The sequence below is a fragment of the Eubalaena glacialis genome, chromosome 1 (genome assembly GCF_028564815.1).
Source record: "Eubalaena glacialis isolate mEubGla1 chromosome 1, mEubGla1.1.hap2.+ XY, whole genome shotgun sequence".
In the NCBI taxonomy this organism is placed as follows: domain Eukaryota; kingdom Metazoa; phylum Chordata; class Mammalia; order Artiodactyla; family Balaenidae; genus Eubalaena; species Eubalaena glacialis.
The window spans coordinates 80,592,968-80,613,523 of record NC_083716.1 but is presented as its reverse complement, the minus strand read 5'-3'; the positions used below and the strand labels follow the sequence as shown (position 1 = coordinate 80,613,523).

At 39.0% G+C, this 20,556-nt stretch overlaps 1 protein-coding gene across 3 annotated transcripts in view; it reads left to right on the top strand.

Moving 5' to 3' along the window:
* The window catches only part of BICC1 (BicC family RNA binding protein 1), a 302,947-nt gene that overhangs the window by 105,008 nt on the left and 177,383 nt on the right, over nucleotides 1-20,556 (top strand). The gene's annotated exons all lie outside the window — the stretch shown is intronic.

Here is a 20,556-nt window from a genome sequence, read left to right as displayed (position 1 = left end):
GTTTTTTTTTTGTTTTTTTTTGGTCAACTTCATCATTCATCTGCATTCTCTTCCAAGGATATTGAAAGCGAATATTTTCAGAGCTGATACTGGCATTGCCATTTCTTCATTCTGAAAATATTTGTTTACCACCTGCTGTGTTGTGCAACACACTGGAAAGACCAAAATGAGCAAGGCGTAGTCCCTGCCCTAAAGGAATTAGTCTGGCGTTTGATGATAAAGCCGCATAAATAGCAGGAAAGTCTGGGCCGTACAGGATTAAGCACTTGACTGGCACTTGAGGAGATTAAAAAGGACTTGTTGAGGTCTTTAGAAGAGTAGAAATTAGCCAAGTGGAGGTAGGCTTGGGTGGGTGGGGAGGGCATTCTAGGTGAAGAAACAGAATGGAAAAAGGCTCAGATGTGGAAGAATTCATGCAGCATTCATACTTCAAACATTTGGCTGGCATATGACATCGGAGAGTTGATAGTGCAAGGTGAGGTGTACTATCCTATATGATGAGGTACCTTCTTTGTTTGGGCGGCCTTTCTTAAAGGGATTTAAATTTTAAAAATTGAAAAGTGCTGTGCTGGCCAAATAGAATGTGCCAGACCACAGTTTTCCACCCCTGCTTTTTAGGCTCATGCTGTTGAAGTTTATGTACTGTGTCTGAATCCGCCTTCCTTGGCATTGTCTGACGTTGGTTCACGTCCAACTTGTACTCAATACTTGGGCAATTCAGAATACTCTGCTTTTAGCTGGGGCAGGCTTGCCACAAGGGGAAGAAAAGAGAAGACAAATAGCAGATTTGCCTTGGGTTGGCTGTGGTGGTACAAATAGATGCAATCTATGGAAGGATTTTTTTTTCTTTTTTTGAGTTCTTCTTTAACTTGCGAAGAGATGTAAAAAGCAGCCTGTTCAGCTTTGTGTGACTCAGACATTTTAAAACCTGAATCGAAACACAGTGTATGTGGTCATAAAGGACCTTCATTCTTAGAAGATTTGCTAATATTTATCACTCTTTGCACAGCCATATATACATTCCAGCAGTTTAAATGGAAACACATGTTTGAATCCAGGAACATGTGTGCATCCCACAAACTGTGAGTTGGAATCATAGATTACATTCTTGGTCACAGGTTAATGAAGTCTCAGAGTAACTAAATGGAGTACTTTTTAATCTCCTCATTTTCTTCTTTTGTTCAATAAAGTATCTTCCTGATAGACAAGTGTCAATATAAGATTTGGATACTTACCCTGGAAAAAACCCTGCAGCTTACTAAAAGGCAAGCGTCCCAAATTTCGGAAAAGTAATTTTCAGTGTTTTGACCAGACAGAAGTAGACATTAATGGTCTGTCTCCAGTAGAATGAAGGAGCGGAGAAATATTGAATTCTCCTCCAGGAACTTTCTTCTAGTCACACATCTTCCATTAAAATTAATGGCATTTTGCGAAACATTTGGGAACAAAAAATAAACGACATTGCTGGTCATTAGCATGTTTGAAAAAATGCTTTTCTTCTCCCAGGGAAATGCAAATATGAAGTTTCTATATGCTTATTATTAGAATATATTTTGGTTTTTTACTCTGGGGTGTGTATCACAAACCAAAATTAGAATCTCTCTTTGAGCTGAGTTTAAAATTTGACTATCCTGACTTTAAAAATATCTAAGTCTGGAAGGATACCTCCCGGATTCATACTGGCTCTCCCTAACGAGAGGATTGGAAGAGGAGGATGAGACTTGTATATGTTACTTGGGTTTTTTTGGACGATCAAAATATATGTAAAATCATAACAATATGATTATAGTTATTATTTTCATTAGTAATTTTTGAAATTAAAAAATAAAAGAAAACTTTAAATATCTTTAAGAGTAAGAATGGGTAGATTTCTACAAAGGGTTGAAATTGTAGTTTAACAACTACTGGGATCACCAAATGTATTGTCTCAAATTTGGAGCTATAATTTGCAGTTGTTCAGTTTACTGTACACTTAGACTTCTGCCAGGAGTCACAGTTATTGTTTGTTTCAGAGATCTCCCTGGTTTTCTGTATACTGTTTTCCTGTATGTGTTTAAAATGTTTTATTTACACTGATACTCTATTAGGGTAAAAGTCTAACCTGTTACAGCAGATAATGCCAACAATATCTTGCCTTAAAGAACAGTTCTTTAAAATTAGAAGCATCTTAAAAGTGCGAAAATAGGGGAATGGTTGAATAAATTTTGGTGTATTCACATCATGAAATTATATGCAGTGTTTAAAAAAAACTAAGTAAATCTTTACCCATTGACACAGAAAGATACTTGCAATGTATTGCTGAATCAAAAAGCAAACATGTAAATAGTATGATTTCTGTTTTGCAAAATACATATAAAAACAAGATAAAATATAGGTCTGAAATGGTACACATTTCAGATACATAAAACCATCAACAGAGAGCGCACCTTTTTATTTTGTCCTTTCCACATAGTACAATTTTTAAGTAAGTGTGTACATCTTTTGTAAAATTTTTAATGAAACAATAACAAAAAGGAAAAAAAAAAGAACAGTTCTTTATTTTACTTTCATGTAACATTCTAAGGAGAGTATTCCCGCTTGGTGGGTGGCATTGTCCCATGCTGTCAGTGAGAGACCCAGATTCCTTCTAAGACAGAGCCCTGCTGTTCCTTAAGGCACGATCTCATCTGTATGGTTAAAACTGGGTCATCACCATGGCCAGATGGGAGCTGGTGAGAAGGAGGGAGTGTGCCGTGGTCTTAAGGCAGGTCAGGTCTGGGTCTGGCATGTGTCACTTGTTCTCACATTCTCCTGGAGAAAATTCCTTTATGTGGCCTTATGTAACTGCAGTCATAGGGGTGGGAGGAGGAGCATCTGGAGGAAATACTGATTTTGCAAACGTTATTTACCAAAAGACAGATTAAAGAAAAATGAATGTGGTCGGAGGGTAATATCTCTGTGTGTTAAGGCTTTGAAACGTTTTGTATTATCTTTTGGGGCTGCTCTAAAAATTTGTACCACAAATTGAGTGGCTTCCACACTAAAAATGGGTTGTCTCACCTTTCTGGAGGCTAGAAGTCCAGGATCAAGGTGTGGACAGGGTTGGTTCCTTCCTAGGGCTGTGAGAGACAATCTGGTCCACGCCCCTCTCCTGGCTCCTGGAGGTTTGCTTGCCGTCTTTGGTGTTCCTGGCTTGTAGAAGCATCGTCCCCATCTCTGCCTTCTTCACATGGCGTTCTCCTTGTGTGTGTCTTGCTGTGTCCAAACATCCTCTTTTTATAAGGACACCAGCCCTATTGGATTAGGGCTCACTCTAATGATTTCATCTCTCTAATTACAACTGCAGTGACCCCGTTTCCAAGTAAGGTCGCATTTGAGGTACTGGTGGTTAGGATTTCAACATATGAATTCTGGGGGACACAATTCAACTACTAATACCTTTTAATGGAGGAAATAAAGTTTGTAGAACATTTACTATAATTAGAAAAATTTGGTAGAATTGTTGTGTTATCATGTTTTGATACTCAATTTGATCTATAGATTTTAACTTCCTAGTCATTTGTACTAAATTGTTTTCTTTCATTATAGCAAGTCATTTTTAAGTTGTCTATAACAAATACATAATTAACATGCAAGAAAGAAAAAAAAATCCACTTAGTCATCCCACCTTTGAAGGAGAACTACTATTTATACACCCTTAGTCCTTTTTTCTATCTATATTAAAAATGTAAAGTGCTTTTTAATATTCTCTGATTGGCTGATGAGATTACAAATTAGACTCTTTGTATTGGGTACATCCCAAATGTTTTTCTATGTTGAAATTTGCAAGTTCTCCAGTAATTGTATTTTTTATTCTTTGGCTCTAACTATATTTACAAAAGGAGGGAATGGATACGACTATTGCTGTTCTCTCTAGTTCTTTGTCCACTTCTCATGGAACTTTAATTGAAACACATGGAAATGATCTGCCAGGAGTTTTACAGTTCTTTGGCCAGTTGTTCATGGCTTACTCACTGTCTGTCCTGTTTCCTTTAATCACTTCTTTTTTTCTTTCTCTTGTGAAATGACTACTTTTTTTCTTTCTCTTGTGAAATGACTATGGAGACATCTTGGAGGGGAAGATGTGTTACAGTGTATTAGGTGGGGATGAGTAAAGTGATTGTATTACAAATGTGATTCATCAAAGCAAAATGCTTTAGGAATCTCGAATCCCAATGGCTGAAGAAGAGAAAATCCATTCGGCATCATAATTGATGAAAGCCAAGTTTTCCATTACATTGGGTTATATACATCGTTTCACCACAAAGTACACATCACATATTTTAAAGTAGAGATATTTTATACCCTTAAAATATGTCAGTTTAGAAAAGTGACCTTTGAACTATGGTTTTTCAGAAGGGCTTATCACTAAGACTAATATAAATAAGAAACTGTTTGATGGTTTATGTGGCATATTTTTATTACCCTCAGGCTCATCTTGTTAGGCAAATAGATTTGTCATTTTGAGACTGGAAGGTAGCAAGTGTTGTCTTCTGGGATAAATTGCTTGGAGGAATATCTGTCTCCCTTTGTACCTCAAAATGAGTGCATTAGTTGGTCTTAGATGGGGCCACTTGAATCTTTTTATTGGAGGGGGGGAGGCAGAAATCTCTAAGTATAATTGCTTCTGCTTCCTCCACTGACCATTATTTTGTATAGGTTGAATAGGTCATAGTCCTCTGGTCATAGAAATAAGTTTTGATTTAATTATTTAAAAGTGAATTCACTTCATTATAGCCCATGATATACTTTCTCTAGCACTGAGTCTTTATGCTTAAACATTTAAAATCAAATTTGATTTAAATGAAATTAGGATATTTAAGGTTTTAATCTCAGTATGTGTTTCAATAGGTAATATATTCACGTGGTTCACAATTCAGACATTCCAAGAGGACGTGTATATACAGTGAAGAGTATTTGATGTCACAGTGCTGAAGATGGGCTGAGGAGGCTGCAGAATGAGTGTTGATTTTGATTCCAGACTTAAATGTTGTCACCACTGGATGTCATCACGAATGGACAGTTAGGCCTTAAAGCCAACATTCAGGGACCCTGAGTTCTTATTTCTGATGACAGCGTTATGGACTTGAGCATAAGTTTCATTGAGAGAGTCTGTGATCACTGTTTTCTCCTACAACTGGCTAAATAGGGGTAACTGGCACGTACAAGACTTAGAAAAAATGGACAACCCCCCAAACAGGTTATTCTGGTCATCTCTTAATTAATTAATTATATTTATTTTAAGAAATTAATTAATTAAAAATTTTTTTTAAAGAGCTCCTGACTTATTTATTTATTTATTTATTTAATTTTTTTTGCTGTGTTAGGTCTTCGTTTCTATGCGAGGGCTTTCTCTAGTTGTGGCAAGTGGGGGCCACTCTTCATTGCGGTGTGCGGGCCCCTCACTGTCGTGGCCTCTCTTGTTGCGGGGCACAGGCTCCAGACGCGCAGGCTCAGTAGTTGTGGCTCACGGGCCTAGTCACTCCGCGGCATGTGGGATCTTCCCAGACCAGGGCTCGAAGCCGTGTCCCCTGCATTGGCAGGCAGACTCTCAACCACTGCGCCACCAGGGAAGCCCCAAAATTAATTTTTATTGGAGTAGAGTTGATTTACAGTGTTGTGTTAGTTTCTCCTGTACAGCAAAGTGAATCAGTTATACAGATACATATATCCGCTCTTTTTTAGATTCTTTTCTCATATGGTCATCTTTCAGAAAGTTGTTAAGGGTAAGAATCTGTCCTGTTTTTATATCTTCTGATTTGCTCTCTGTCTTCCATCAGAGTCGAGCAGATAAGGGTTAGTGAGAAAAGATTAAGAAAAAGACTGTCTTAAGTGATTTGCTCATTCTCTCTTTTTCTTTTCTAAGTTCTGTCTTTGTGTTGACTTGAATACGAGGAGCCTGGGTGTCAAGCCCATAGTCTCGAGCATGTTGTACAGTCACCTGTTGAGTTCTGTCATCGTATCAGGTACTTGGCTTTTCTTTCGGCAGTCATTTCACGCAACTGCTTTATGAAAACCACATTTGCTGTTTTATTCCTCTTTCAGCATCTAGGGAGGTAGTGGATGTCATTGGGGTTCCTTTAAACTGTGTGTTTGATGGCAGTGAATATACCCTAATTGCTATTATGATTTTTTAAAGTGAATAATAATAGTTACTTTAAATCAATACCCTGTGAAAGTTTAGTCATTACTGGTTAAAATGTCTCTTGAACCCAAACTCAAAGCATTGGATCATGTGGAAAATCACATTGAGTTTATGATTGGATTACTATGTAGGCCTTAAAAATCATGTAAACATTACTAGGGCAGAAATTATTCCAAAATGTTAAGTGTCTGTCTCAGTGATGAGATTATGGTTGATTTGTATTCTTTCTCTATACTTACTATGCAGTGAACCCTTATTATTTTTGAAACCAAGATTAATCATCACCACCACCTCATGGAGAGAAACAGATCGTAATGGCTAAAGTAGGTTGAGGTTGCCCATGAATGCATAAATTATTGCCAGTTTGTAGAACATAAAGTATTTTGTTGAAAGAAGTGTGAAAGGTCATTTGCTTCTGCCACCCATGAAGTACGGAAGTTCCTTCTGTATCTTCTACAACAGGTATAAAGACAGTACAGGTCTCAGATGTATATACAAGGCAGATCATTTTTAGTCAGTGCTGATTTTCAGAAAGTTTCCCCCTTTCTTTTCATCCATGTGATCTTTTTGTTTTGCCATTTGGAGGTATAAAAATTTTTTCAAAGATATTTTTTATAAAATCTGTACATCTTCTTTTCTTCAGACTAAAGATATTTAGATTTTATTTATCATATAACTCAATTTTCAGATCCCTTACCATTCTGTTCACTTTTAGGAGCAAGATTTTACATGTGGCAACAATATCTGGGTACAGTATTTTGGGTATAACCTGACGAGTACAGCTATAGTGAGGCCATGATATCCATGATACAGATGTGATCCAGAAGTAGCTAAAGATTATATAATTTTTAGGCACTGTTAATTGGTCACAGACGTGAAGAATTGGCTTTTTTTTTTTTTTTGGCCATTCTTCATCCAACTGAAGAGGAATGTGTGGCTCCAACTGTCATTACTAGGTGTATAATATAAATTAAGGATACTAGAATCCTGACTGGCAGGTTAAAGCCCACTTATAGATAGCTCACATGCTCTGTCACTCTAAACTCTTGACCTGACATTTGGCTTGGAGACCATGTGGCAGTTAAGGTGGCCAGAACATGAAAGTGTGGGAAGCATCCCTTTGAAAGAGTTCACCTGGTTCTGGGACTGTGTAGTCAGAACTCCTGCATGATTTTCTTCATTATGGACTTCACAACGTTACCTGGGAAAAGGACTCAACCACAGCATGACAGCCCATAAAATGACGGGGCCAGTGCAGTGCCTTTTAGTGTGACTCCAGTGAATGCTGTGACATTTAGTAAAGAGCTTTAAGCTTGACTGCTTTAAAATGGGTTTACAGAAGAATTAGTACATTTAAAAATTGGGGGTGGTGGTCATGTCCTTTTCTTCTAGACAAGGATCTGAATGGTCTTCGATTGATTTTTTTTTTTTTTCATTGTCAGAGACCTAGTTGGTGGCAGCCAGGACTTGAAGAGTGCTTTTCTGACTTTGTTTGACTGTTGTTCATAAAATATAAATCATTTTCTGTAAATCGGTGATTATCATGCCGTCTTGGGGGGACTGTGCTCCTATAGTGAGAAAAGTTCTGTCTAAAGCTGTAAGTTTTGCTGAGTAGGACTCTGAATTAGAGTCATTGTGGTGCATTAGAGGGACAGCCAAAGGGCTGAAGCAAATTAATACTGTAAAATAAATGGTATGGATTTTGTAGTCCTTTATATTTTGTTTAAACAGTCACATTTCAAAATCATATTAAGGTTGGTTGGTCTGATATTTCACTATTTTATTTTATCCAGGAGAGTTACAATAGTGGCTTATGGTCATCTCATGAATCAATCCTTTCTTCAATTTAGGAACTCTTGCTGTTTTTTAAAGAACAGCCTTTTGCTTGATGGCGTTTAAAATTTTGCATTTTATTTAGACAAAATAGATTGCTTTAGACTTTGTACTTTGGCTAATTCAACTCTTACCTTTTGTCTCTGAATAATACCTTTAAATTTATGGACTTTGGCATTTATGTGATTATATGCCTGCCTTTCCACATACCCTCCCATGAGAAAAGGAGAGGAGCCAGGTGTTTTGCATCACCCGTTTCGCTGCTCTTCCAGCCGCAGCTGACAGTCCTAGATGTGGCACCAGACCCAATGAGGGACCTTCTGTAGACACTGGCCACGACCTGTGTGACGGGCTCTGAAAACTCACTGAGCGAGACTTGTCTCTAACAAATCGGGGAAACTAAGACCTAGAGTGGTAGTGGGGACGCGGAGGGAAAGGTCGTGGTGTCGGGTGGGGTCGGGGGGAAGCCGGGGGTGACCGTGTGGGCCACGGGAAAATGCTGGGGTCACAGGGGGAGGCGGCTGTGAGTCAGCAGACGAAACCCATCCACAGAAGGGAACATGGAACAACAACAACCACCAAAAAAAAAAAAGAGCGAGAGAGAGAGAGCGAGAGAGAGCGAGAGAACGAGAGCGAGAGAGAGAGAGGGAGAGAGAGAGAGCGAGAGAACGAGAGCGAGAGAGAGCGAGAGAGAGCGCGAGAGAGAGCGCGAGAGAGAGCGAGAGAGAGCTAGAGAACGAGAGCGAGAGAGAGCGAGAGCGAGAGAGAGAGAGCGAGAGAGAGAGAGCGAGAGCGAGAGAGAGCTAGAGAACGAGAGCGAGAGAGAGAGAACGAGAGCGAGAGAGAGAGCGAGAGCGAGAGAGAGAACGAGAGCGAGAGCGAGAGAATGAGAGCGAGAGAGAGAGAGAGAGGGAGGGAGTAATGCCTCTTGGGGGAGCTGGCACAGTTTGTGATGTTTCTCAAGTTTGGCTCAGTAGGTGCTTTTGCAAACTTCTTCCCTTCTCTTGATGTGCTTGAGAAACTTTGGTGTCTGTGTGTAGAATAGTTGAACCCCTCGAGGAGTATCTCAAATTAAGTTATATCGTTAAAGGAGCAGTGCTCCCTAGATAAGACCTAAGACATTCTCCCCAAACGGGTCATTAAAATATGTATACAGCAGCACATATATATATATATGAATTCTATTCAGAGAGAATGTTCATCATATACTGGTATAGTATATTTTCGTGTTTTACAACACATACCACAGTGTATTGTAAAACATGAAAATATACCATACCAGTATATGATTAAGACTCTTACTGAATAAAATTCATATATATGTGTGTATATATATGTGTTTGTATATATACATATATATATGTTTGTGTGTGTGTGTGTGTGTGTGTGTGTATGAATAGTATTCTTATTCAGGGTGTGTTTCTTTTTGCTCGTCAGTTGCCAGCATTATTCAAGGAATCATAAGGTCATAATTGCTGTTAATATCTTCAGTGGAAAAAGCTTGTGCTGGCCTTATTTTCCAAAAAGATTTAGCTGTGGGCTTTTTTTGTACGTTTTAGGATTTCCTCCTTCTCCTTGGACATTGGCACTAATATATTGTTTTAGTCAGTGTTAGGCTTTTTGTGGGAAGTTTGTAGTCAGCCAACGTGAGGAGGGGTTAGTACAGCATACAACATTTTCTGTTTTTCTTAGTAATAGTTAGGGAGAACACTTTGTTACTCTTTGCCTCTTTAAGTAACATGATCCTTTAATTAAATTATTAAATATCCTGAATTTTACTCTCTTATTTTGTATGTTCAGCAGTTGTGGATTGTCCCAAACTAGTTCTTTTGCAGGTTTTTATTTCTTTGGAGGCAAGTTCCTTCTTGAAAGGAGCTACCTTTTGTCACTTTAAGAGGTGAAAAAATAGATTTCATTACCGTTTTTTTCCCCCTTGGTGAAATCAAAATGATCTAGGATAAGAGTATAAGTATGTCTTTCCTTCCTTAGCATTTATTACCATTAGTACTCTTGTCATTCTAGATTATCATTCAGTCATTCAAATTTTCTGCTTCTTAATAGTTCAAGTGATGACGATTGGGAATGAAGGAATTTAGCCAGAGATGAAACCAACTACAGGCAAATACATAGAGGCTTCTGTGTTTCCTTCTCGGTTTTCTTTCTTGAGTTTTCCATCAATTACTTTTTTGAGAGAGAGAGAGAAAAAAAAAAAACCCAGCTTCAATTCCCATGTGGCTGTTTACTTCGGAGTTGCCAAGAAACCTTAATCCCATGTGAATAAGAAAACTGTAAACTGAGTTACCTTGGAGTTGTTTTCTTAAATAGAACATCTTCCTGTTATATTTGTCTATGGGATTTTCCAAGACAATTGTCCAAATCCATGTGTAAGTCAATAGGAGATGCTGTTTGAGACGCTCTGTGGCATGGTCCTTAGGTTGGTAGGTTGGGAGAGCCTAAATGTTTCCTGGTTTCAGCCAGTATGCTGAGAAGGAGTTATTAACAAAATTGAGGAAGTAGTATATTTTAGTATTTATTTGGAACATGGATGTTGTGTTTCTTCTCATTTGTGAGTACCACTTCACTTTAGCATCCCTCTCACACATTGAAAATATGGTGTGCTAGGAGTTCCCTGGTGGCGCAGTGGTTAAGAATCCGCCTGCCAATGCAGGGGACACGGGTTCAAGCCCTGGTCTGGGAAGGTCCCACATGCCACAGAGCAAGTAAGCCCATGCGCCACAACTACTGAGCCTGCACTCTAGAGCCCACGAGCCACAACTATTGAGCCTGCGTGCCACAACTACTGAAGCCTGCATGCCTAGAGCCCGTGCTCCGTAACGAAGAGTAGCCCCCGCTTGTCGCAACTCGAGAAAGCCCGCGCACAGCAACGAAGACCCAACGCAGCCAAAAAAATAAATGAATAAAAAGAAAATATGGCGTGCTACCTCATACTCTGTCAATCTGGAAACTCTGTCTTCTAGTTTCATGGGAATACTAAAGAAGAAATAATTTCTACCTTCAAAGAGCTTTCAAGCAGAAGGAGAAAGATGTTTATAAGAAAGGGTTAGAATGAATGATGAAGTACAGGCTTTACAAAGATGCCAAGGAGGCCATTCATGAGACACTTACCACCCTCCCTGTGAGCTACACACTGTGCAGGTGCAGGATCGTGGAGGGGAAACGGGCGACATCTGGTCCCTGTCCTCAAAGGGGTCATACTCTAAAGGAGAAGTGGCACGGAAGTGCCACCCAGGGTGGCGAGAGCATGTAACAGAGGAAACAGAAGAAGTGATTTGTTCTCCTCTCAGGCATCAAGAAAGGCTGCCCTCAGGAGAAAGCATTGGAGCAGGAATTTGAGGGAAAGGTAACACATATGATTAGTATGTTGGGTAAGATTAGGTCAGGCTTTGTGGAAGAGTTTCTGAGCAGAGAGCAGGGTTGAGATTAGGTTAAGATGTCTTCTGGACCTGTGATAAAGTGACCTAAATGTCTTAATGGAGGCAAGATGGAAAGGCATTCCTCACGGAAAGAACCCCCTAAGTGCCTTTGCAAAGGCAAAATAAGAGACAGTGGAGAATGTTTTTCTGTCCTGTGGCCTAGAAAGCAAATGAGTTAAAAGTGATATATATCATTATATCATCTTTTTCTGAGCTAATTACTCAGAGTCAAGTGGAAGGTTGAGAGGATGAATAGAAGGTTTGGAAATCCAGATTAAATTTAGGAGATCATACTGTTTGTATTCATTGTCTACTGAAAGATGATGAGAATTAAAGACGATAGCCAGGATAACCAAACATTTTGTGTTACAGTTTGTTTTGCAGCTTCTGACTTCTTTGTAAGTGCTGGCTTTAGGGGTGTATTATTACTTTTTTCTTCCCTCTACTTTCCTGGAGGAAAAATGCATTCCCAGGAAGATTAACTTTTAACTATGCTTTGAAACATGAGTTTTCAACTGTTGTAATACCTTCATTGCATTTTGGATGATAAAACTTCCAAGTTTGGAATGATGGCTATAAAATAAATAGCATCATTTGACTAAGTCCCAAACCTTCTATGATAGGCAGTTTTTAAAAAATGTATTTTCCAGGAGGACAGTTGAAAATTTTGGCTTTGCAGTTTACTTCTGGCTGTGTTTTATGGGAATCAGACTAAAACTTCTGAGACCAATGATTCCAGTTTGGCAAATAATAGAAAATTTGGTTCTATTTGTTCAAAATTAAAGCTTCTCTTAAAGAAATTGTTGGCTATCAACCATTTAGCATGTTCTAGTGTTAGCATTAAACCACCATTATACAATGATGAACAAGTACAGAGAAGGCCAAGAATATTCGAGATCGAGTATTGTATGCAGAATAAATATAGCCAAGTCTCATTTTTTCAGGGGAAGGTTTTCTAACTGAAAGAAGTGGAATTCATGTTCCCTTTCCCATTTCCCTAACTCTACCGTGAACCATTTTAGAGTTAGTAAATTCTTAATATACAGCAGTATTCTTAACCCTCATTGTTGTAGGTTTGCCTGTGGATCTTTTAAAAGCTATTGATGTCCAAACTAAAGATTCTCATTTAATTGTTCTGGAAGGTTAAAGCTTGAGCATTATTATTATTTTTTAAACTGCCCAAGTGACTTAAATATGCAACCAAGGTTTGGAACCACTGATACAGCATGTGGGCAAGTGCAGAGAGAAATTCTAAATTTGTGTTGGTCTCTAATGCTGATTAAAAGGAAGGAATTGTGTGTATTTTGTGTGCGTTTGTGCCAGTTATGAATGGATTTCACTTTCTGTTGAGTTTCATTCTCTTAGGACTAAGTGTTCCGTGGTACGATTTCCAAAAGGATATACTCTGGAACACTAGTTCTGTATTATGTTAATAAATACTGTACTTTTAAAAGTTCCATGATTAGGTAAGTTTGAGGAATGCTGTTATATACGGTTAAAAAAGGCTCTTTCCTTCAGAACTGCTTGCAGCCACTAATGTGTTAGTTATTTGCATTTTGTGAATTTGTTAGAGGAATATATATTATGCAGCACTTCATAATACTATTTGATCATTTTTTTTCCTTTTGGTGACAAGATAGTCTATAGAATTAAACAATCAGTGAATTATTTAGAAATTCCTTTTTTTCCACTGACCAAGATTTGTATTAGGGCTGGACGTGATACACTTATACAACGGAGACTTTCTTAAAAAGTATATTTCCTCAGTGAGCCTCATGATAGGGGGAAGAGTGTAAATCATTGCAGAGTACATGATTCTTTCCTAAAACACAACTGTTATCATTTGATAACCATGCTCAGAATTTTTTAACATCTTTCCATTGCCTCCCAGATAAAGCTTAAATGTCTTTAAGCTTTGGCATTGAACGTTCATTACAGTCTGGTTCCTTCCTGCTTATTGACCTTTGTCTCCCAGTGCTGCTTAAACCAACCCCCCTGGTATCAACCAGTGGGATCCCCAAGCCGTGATCATTCCTGACTTTTGTGGCTGGAGATAAAAATATCTACCCACCTAGAAAGTCTTTTTCTCACCTTGATCTCTGACCCTTTCCAGGTGTATAGCTAAAAGTCCCACCATTCTGTGGCATGTTCTGGGCTGGCCCAGCCTCCATGGACAGTTTTTATTTCTTTATACGTTACACACCTGCATCACTTTGGATTTTATTAAAAAGTTAATTTTCTTGTGTTGTTGTTCTGTTCTTTGGAGTTGATATACTAATAGTCCAACTAGTTTCTGACTTCTGAATTGAGAGAGTCAAGTATTTTGGGGTCTAACCCATTGGTCTCTGTGCATGGTTGGGGCTAAGTAACTTCTTAGAATCATGTTATTGTAGGACTGAAAGGGACCTTAAGAGATTTTCTAGTTTAGCATAGAAATGAAGAAAGACCTAGAGAATTTAAGCCATTTGTCCAAGTCATATAACTTTCTAATTGTTGAAGCTGGAGAGGAAACCCAAGTCACTCTTCTTTTCACTGCACTGACAGTTTATGTCTTTTAAAAAAATCCATTTGCTCTTTCAAGAAAAATTAAAATCTCCTGGCCTTCTTTCTTGTTAATGGCAAAACAGTTAATATCGTTACTTAAAACAGATCAAAGTAATGAGAGAAAGTGCTGTCTTGTTCCTCACTCTTCCAACCTACCCCCACATTTTGATGCTTTGGAGGTTCTTAGGGAACACTTGTTTGAGATGGTGTTTAGGAAGCTGGGTTTTTAAAACTTGGATGTCCCAGAGGTGATTACAGTGTGCATTCCTTCATACCATCCCCTCCTTATCCCTTCTTCCCTTTCCTGATGCTATGCCCTCACTCTGAACCAATCAGTGAAGGAAACAAATAAGAGATGTCAATATTATGAAGAACACTAAACTAGGTACCATGAGATCTGAGTTCAAGTCCCAGTGCAGTCACCAACGATGAAATCTTATGCAAGTCATTTGGTTGTTGAGACTAGTACTCACTTAAAAATGGAGACAGTTCCTCGTAGAATTAGTGTTAAAATCAGTTGAATCTGAGCAATTTCAAATTGGTTGAAATTGAAAAGCTTTGAGCAAATGTGAGAGATGATGGGATTCTTCTGAGACCCTTCCATGTCAGTGCTTGCATCTTTGAGGTTGAGGGAAGCCTGCAGGGCTTTATTGTTTTAGGACGGGACCCCTTGTTTTTATTATTGTTATTTTTTTGGCCATGCCACGGCTTGTGGGATCTTAGTTCCCCGACCAGGGATTGAACCTGGGCCCATGGCAGTGAAATCAAGGAGTCCTAACCACTGGACCACCAGGGAATTCCTGGGAGGGGACCTCATGTCTTTAATTGCTTGGGTCAAAAACCACACACACGTCTATAATATCGTTGGTAACTCTTTTCAGTTTAGAATTGAGTGATAGTAACTTTTATTTGGGGATACTACTTTCTGGATTCTTATGTTGAGAAAAGATCCCATTTGTTGGTTTGTTTTTTTATTGAACTATGTTAAATTTTTTTGGTATTTGACAGTAAAAATATTTTCTTCCTTAGTGACTTTCTTTTTCTTGAGGTGCTGTTGATGGTGTTAAGTGCTCATGCAATGGAATAGTTTGCACTATTAGAAATCCTAGTCCTCCTTTGTTATGGGATGGAGAATTGTCAGGGAATGAAGGCCTGTGGCTGGGTGAGGTTTGCTACCAATAAAGGATCATCAGGGCAAACCGAAGTTTCATTTTGGATGAAAAAAATATTTCTGTTCTGCTTGGCAGAAGAGGATAAAAAGAAAATCCAAGCAATTTTTTGATTCAGGGGCTGCCAGTTCTCTCTGGGTGCAAGGAACGTTTCATGTCTCAGCCACAAGAATTTGCCATTTTGGTTCAGATGTGCATTGTCTTCCCTCCTCATGCCTGTGCTGCTTGCAGCTTGTGGCTTCGTGGCTCTTGGCTCTGAGCCATGAGAGTCCTTTGAAGACCACTCATGAACTCCATTTTCTACAGCCTGTTGGCCTCTTGGTAGGGGTAGTGGGAGCCATGCAACATGATTGTTTTGAAAGATTTATTGAATATTGAATGTGGGGCACTGTTAGGCCTCTGCAGGGACCTGATAAGACAGTGATTCTCTTGGTTGCTGATTGTAAGTGGAGGTATTTATTTGGGGATCAGTATAGGTTTGGATATTGTAACTGACAGTTAAATTGGTACAGGCATGGTGGGCCTGTGCTGTGAGGGCCAGGGGGAGCCACTTACATAGGACCTGTAAGGTGAAGAAGACCGGGAACTTTGGGCGGATATGAGACAGGATGATTAAAGGGCGGATATAAGGAAATGCGAATGAAGAGTCTTGCTAGCATCTAGCGGTGTGGAGAAGAAGAACATGAAAGAATTAAGGATGACTTCAAAGTTTCAAATACGAAAAGGGACAGACATAGTACCGTCTAGCAGGAGAGCTGTTTTGGAGAAGCGTGTTGACTTTGAAACCAAGGTGGAGATGTTTGGTAGAGTGTAGCAGAGAGATCAGGGCTGAAAATAGTGACTTGTTTGGAATCACTTGCATTATTCCAGCAATAGTGAAGTGGTTTGTGTAAAATTGCCTATAAGCTAGGAGTTTTCTTAACCATCTCCTTAACATTATGGAAAATAACCATTACATTTTATGGTAAGTAATCATGGAGTTTGTTTTTTTTTTTTTTAAAGGAGATTTGAAAAAAATGGCTAGAAGATATCCAATAGGAAATGCGAGCATATGTGTATTCTTTTGAAATGTGGGTCTGTATTTGGAAGAGCTCAAGCTGCAGTGAAAGGAAGAAAGCTTCAGTTCTTTGTCTCCTTCCTTCGTTGCTCTCTTCCTGCCTCAGGTTCCTCTCCCCTAACTCTCCTGCCCTCATTTTGGTCTCAGTGCTTCTGAGATGTAGACCAGTGTCTCACTGCCACATATGCATCAATATGTGGTCACCCAGAGTTCACAGACTTGAAAGTTCCTTCTTCCAAAGAGTCACTTGTGTCACATCAGCCTCCGCAGTGGTTCTGTGGTATGGTCGTGATGAGAAAGGAGGCCCAAGGCTACTGTACCAGTTTATTAACAGCTGGTTATTGGGAAAAGAGCATTGGATGAGGAGAAAGAAGAGGGAGATAATCCCAGTGTTGGATATCTTTTCTAAGTCTCTGGGTCCTTATTCATTAAGGAAGGGGCAGCACCATCTGGTCTCTAAAGCTGTGATATTCTGCTTTTTTAGTGCACGGAAGTAAGATCCGTATCCATACTATAAGTGTTCCCAATAAATCAAGACGGGGTCCAAGTAGCAGCTCATAGAGTATATTTGTTCGTCATGGGAGATTTATGTAGCACTCTTATATTTGCCAAGGCTTTTATTTTCCTGAACTCCCCAGTAAGATAGGGCAGGAGGAAGGTCTTCAGTTGTTAAAGCAGTCTCAATAAGCAAGCCCACCACTGAAATTAATCCAGGTTCATCTTCTTGGAAACCACATGGTAATGACAAATGGGAGCATGTACAAAAAGCTTTATGATTTGCCCCGAGCCTCATGACTAGTTCTCGTTAACTGAATTTTGGACAGAAATGGTAATTTCTCATTAAGCATAAGGAAACATTATTTTGTACTCCCCTTTCTGGTTGAGGCAATATATAGTAAGTTAAGCAATATAAGTGTCTCAGAAAGGATTGGGTGAGAAAAAGAATTGAATCCACAGCCTAGTTTTTGTTGTAGGTTCACAACATATGCCCTACCTTTGTTTAGTGACAACATGCCTTGCAGATTTTGTTTACTATTTGTTACTTGTACCAAAATGTTTACCTGTAAACAGGTAGGAGTGTCATGAAATGTAATAACTAGTCTTGATTCATACTGAGGAATGCTGAATTGTGACTTCTTTACATGTGAAATTTTAAGGTGTTTTCAGTCATTAGATTCTAAAGAAATTACAAACTGCCTGTCTCTCCTTTTTGTGAGTTTTTAATTCCAGAGACCAAAAAAGTTTACATACGTAGCTTATAGACATTTGCTTAAATCTTAAGATGGTTGTTGAAGCCCTGGAGTAAAGTTATTCAATACATATTTGTTGATTGAGTGAATGAAATGATTTACTCATTAAAATTTTTTTTGAGTTTTTTTAATGTGTGCCAGGTACTGTGTTGGGCATACAGTGGTGAATGATTTAGATGTAAGTTCTGCCATTATGGAGCAAACAAATTTTACTGAAGGATACAAACACAATACAAGAAAATAAGCAAATAAAACCATGATTGATTGTAATCCATCTATGAAAGAAACATGCAAAGTACTAAAATGGGGAAAGGCTTATTAAATGGATGAACATATCAAGTAAAAAAGAACTCAATTTTTTTAAGCGAAGTAATTTCAGGGGACAGCTAAATTTTAATCATTTCCTTGGAATATACAAAAAGCTTTTTATAGTGTTTACTTCAGCTTTCAAAAGCAATTCTTTACCCTCCCACTTACACTAGCACATTTAAGAAATCTTACCCATGAAGGATATGATTGTGTTTTCTTTAGTTGTCTTTATTGGAATTCTTTTACAGTTCTTCCAAAACAGTACTACATTCCTTAGAGCTAAGCCTCAGCAGGAACAATGAAGCATCTCATTTGATGTATTATTCCATTACCTATGATGTCAAGACAGTTGGTAAAAAATTTCTTTTTATAGAGCAACCAAAGGGGGGGGGAGGGGGAGGGAGAGAAAGACCGATTTAAGCCAATCTAAACAGTCAGATCCCGAGGAAATGATTTAGGGAAGCTTTATCATGTGATGGCTGCTATTCATTATCTACTCTGTGTTGGACAGACTCGGGGTTTTGTTTGCCTTTTAAATCAGGGCAACACTTGGATTGTGGTTTTGCTGTCGTGCCCTTTCTTCATGTCGGAATTTTTCTAGGGCTTGTTGCAAATTCCAAGGCAGATGTTTGTCTTCCTGAGGTTCGGGGATGATTTGGCGCCATCTAGGTTGATCTTTTGCTTTCCCTGGAAGAACACTGTTGCTGAATAATTTCAAGCAGTGACAACTGCTGGAAGGAAGTGTATGGTGGTGTCTTCATGCCCCGAGCTAGTCAAGTCTTGATTAGTCTTAAAGAGACGAATCATTTATAATTTTAAGTTCTAATAATATAGTAAAGCTTATCACTTGTATTTTAGGAAACCAATAGCTTCTACACTTTCTAATGAAGAATGAGTTGGCCACGTGGTTAATAATATGGTTAGACAGAGGAAACCTCACTCTAGGGATTCTTTGTTTTTTGTTACTGTGGTAAAATACATATACCATAAAATTTATCCTTTTAACCATGTTTAAGTGTATAGTTCAGTGGCATTAAGTACATTCACGTTTTTTTACCGCTTAAATTCTTGCTGTGAAAAATCAACCCATCTGAATTGTATTTTGACATTAAGATAAGTCACTTGTTTATAGGGAAAGAAATTTCATGTTGAATCACAGAAACGAAATATTTTGCTGGAAAGATAAAATTTGAAGTTGTAATAGCTTTGCTGCATATTTATCTGGAATAGCCAGGATTCTTAAGAGGTCAGCTTTGCACATTTCAGTGAACAGTATCTAGTCACTCTAAAGCCGGCATTTAGAATTACTAAATAGTTGATAGATGCTGGGTGCCTAGGAAAAAGCACAAGGAGTTCTTTGCACTTTGTGAGGGGTTAGATACTCTGCGCTTCAGGAGTGAGCAAAAATGCACAGCAGCTGCTGATCGTGGCTTCTTTTTTTTCTTTTATTTGTACTTTATTTGATGCATTTTAATAACCAGTGAACTGGAATGTCTTCTGTATTTGTAGATATCCACGTGTACACGCAAGTAGGTTACAATTCCACAGTGGCTGGGTGACCACAGCAGCTGCATGCATACAGGTGTGCCCGTGCTTCGTGGGGAAGCGGGTAATTTCCAGACTTGTTTCTCAGACTTCAGCAGATCTGATCACTTCAATTTTTAATCCATGCTATATCAGCGATTTTGTTTCTTTATTGGTCCTCTAACATGTTTCTACATTTCACAGTCTTTACTGTGTTATTTCTTACTCCGCATTGTGAAAGATGCTTGTGGGAAACAGCACTTGTGTGGAGCTCAGTCCGTCTTCCCTGAAATGTTTATTAAGTCTCTGTGTGTGTCGTGTTCCAGGATGGAGAATAGTGACTCTGGTAGGGCAGAGGAGGAGGTCAGAGAGAGGAGTTCTAGGCTGGCGTTACTCCTGGAACTTGGTGGAACTTTTTCTGTAATGAGTTCCTGGTGATTTGAGAACACCTGCAAAACCTTTCCGTCAAGTCTGGGCTGTGCAGTCACCATTTCTGTTCCACCAGTCTGGCCCTTTGTCCTCTCCGCAGCCCGTGGTCTTGCAGGAAAGTGTGGTTGACTGCACGACCCATGATTTAATTGGACAAATCAGCAAGAACACCTACGCTCCTGAAAATATGGACCATTCATTTGTATTATTCTTAGACCATAATGCCTACGAGGTGACATTTACTTTTGGGGCTTGTCAACCAGGTCTCTCTTAGATACCACTGAACAAAATTTTGTGTTGTCTGGCTTTCTCAACCAACCGGTTACTTAAAGGAAAGCCAAGTTGAATTTCTCAGCTTAAAAACTGGAGAGTTTAAATCCCTGTGGTTGGTCTGTCTTCTGAAGGCTTTGTGATGGTGCCAGTCTCAGATCGGGATGTGAGCCTTCGAGGGAGGGGTGATAGTCTCGCTTACGTGACATCCTTGTGCATCCAAAAGCATTTGGCTGCATCCAGTGTTTGAAGCACCCTCCTTTGATTACAGAGCTCTTTGCTGTCTTCTTCCTTTGCATCTGATTTTGCCAAGCTTCCCAGATATTTCCTGAAGCGGTTTCCTCCATAGTCATCTGTCACCATCTGTCCATCAGAGAAACCTTTCCATTACCTCCAGGTGCAAACTTGGCTGGCCTGCGTTGAACACAGCACTCTTCTATTTTCAGGGTGAGTTCTGAATGGCACAGTGGTCAAGCTTTAAGGTACACTGTGTTATCCCTTGTTTCACAAAGTGTGAAGGGAAAATAAGAGTTTGGAAATAATCTGAGGTGAGGAGCATTAGGGTTTGTATACA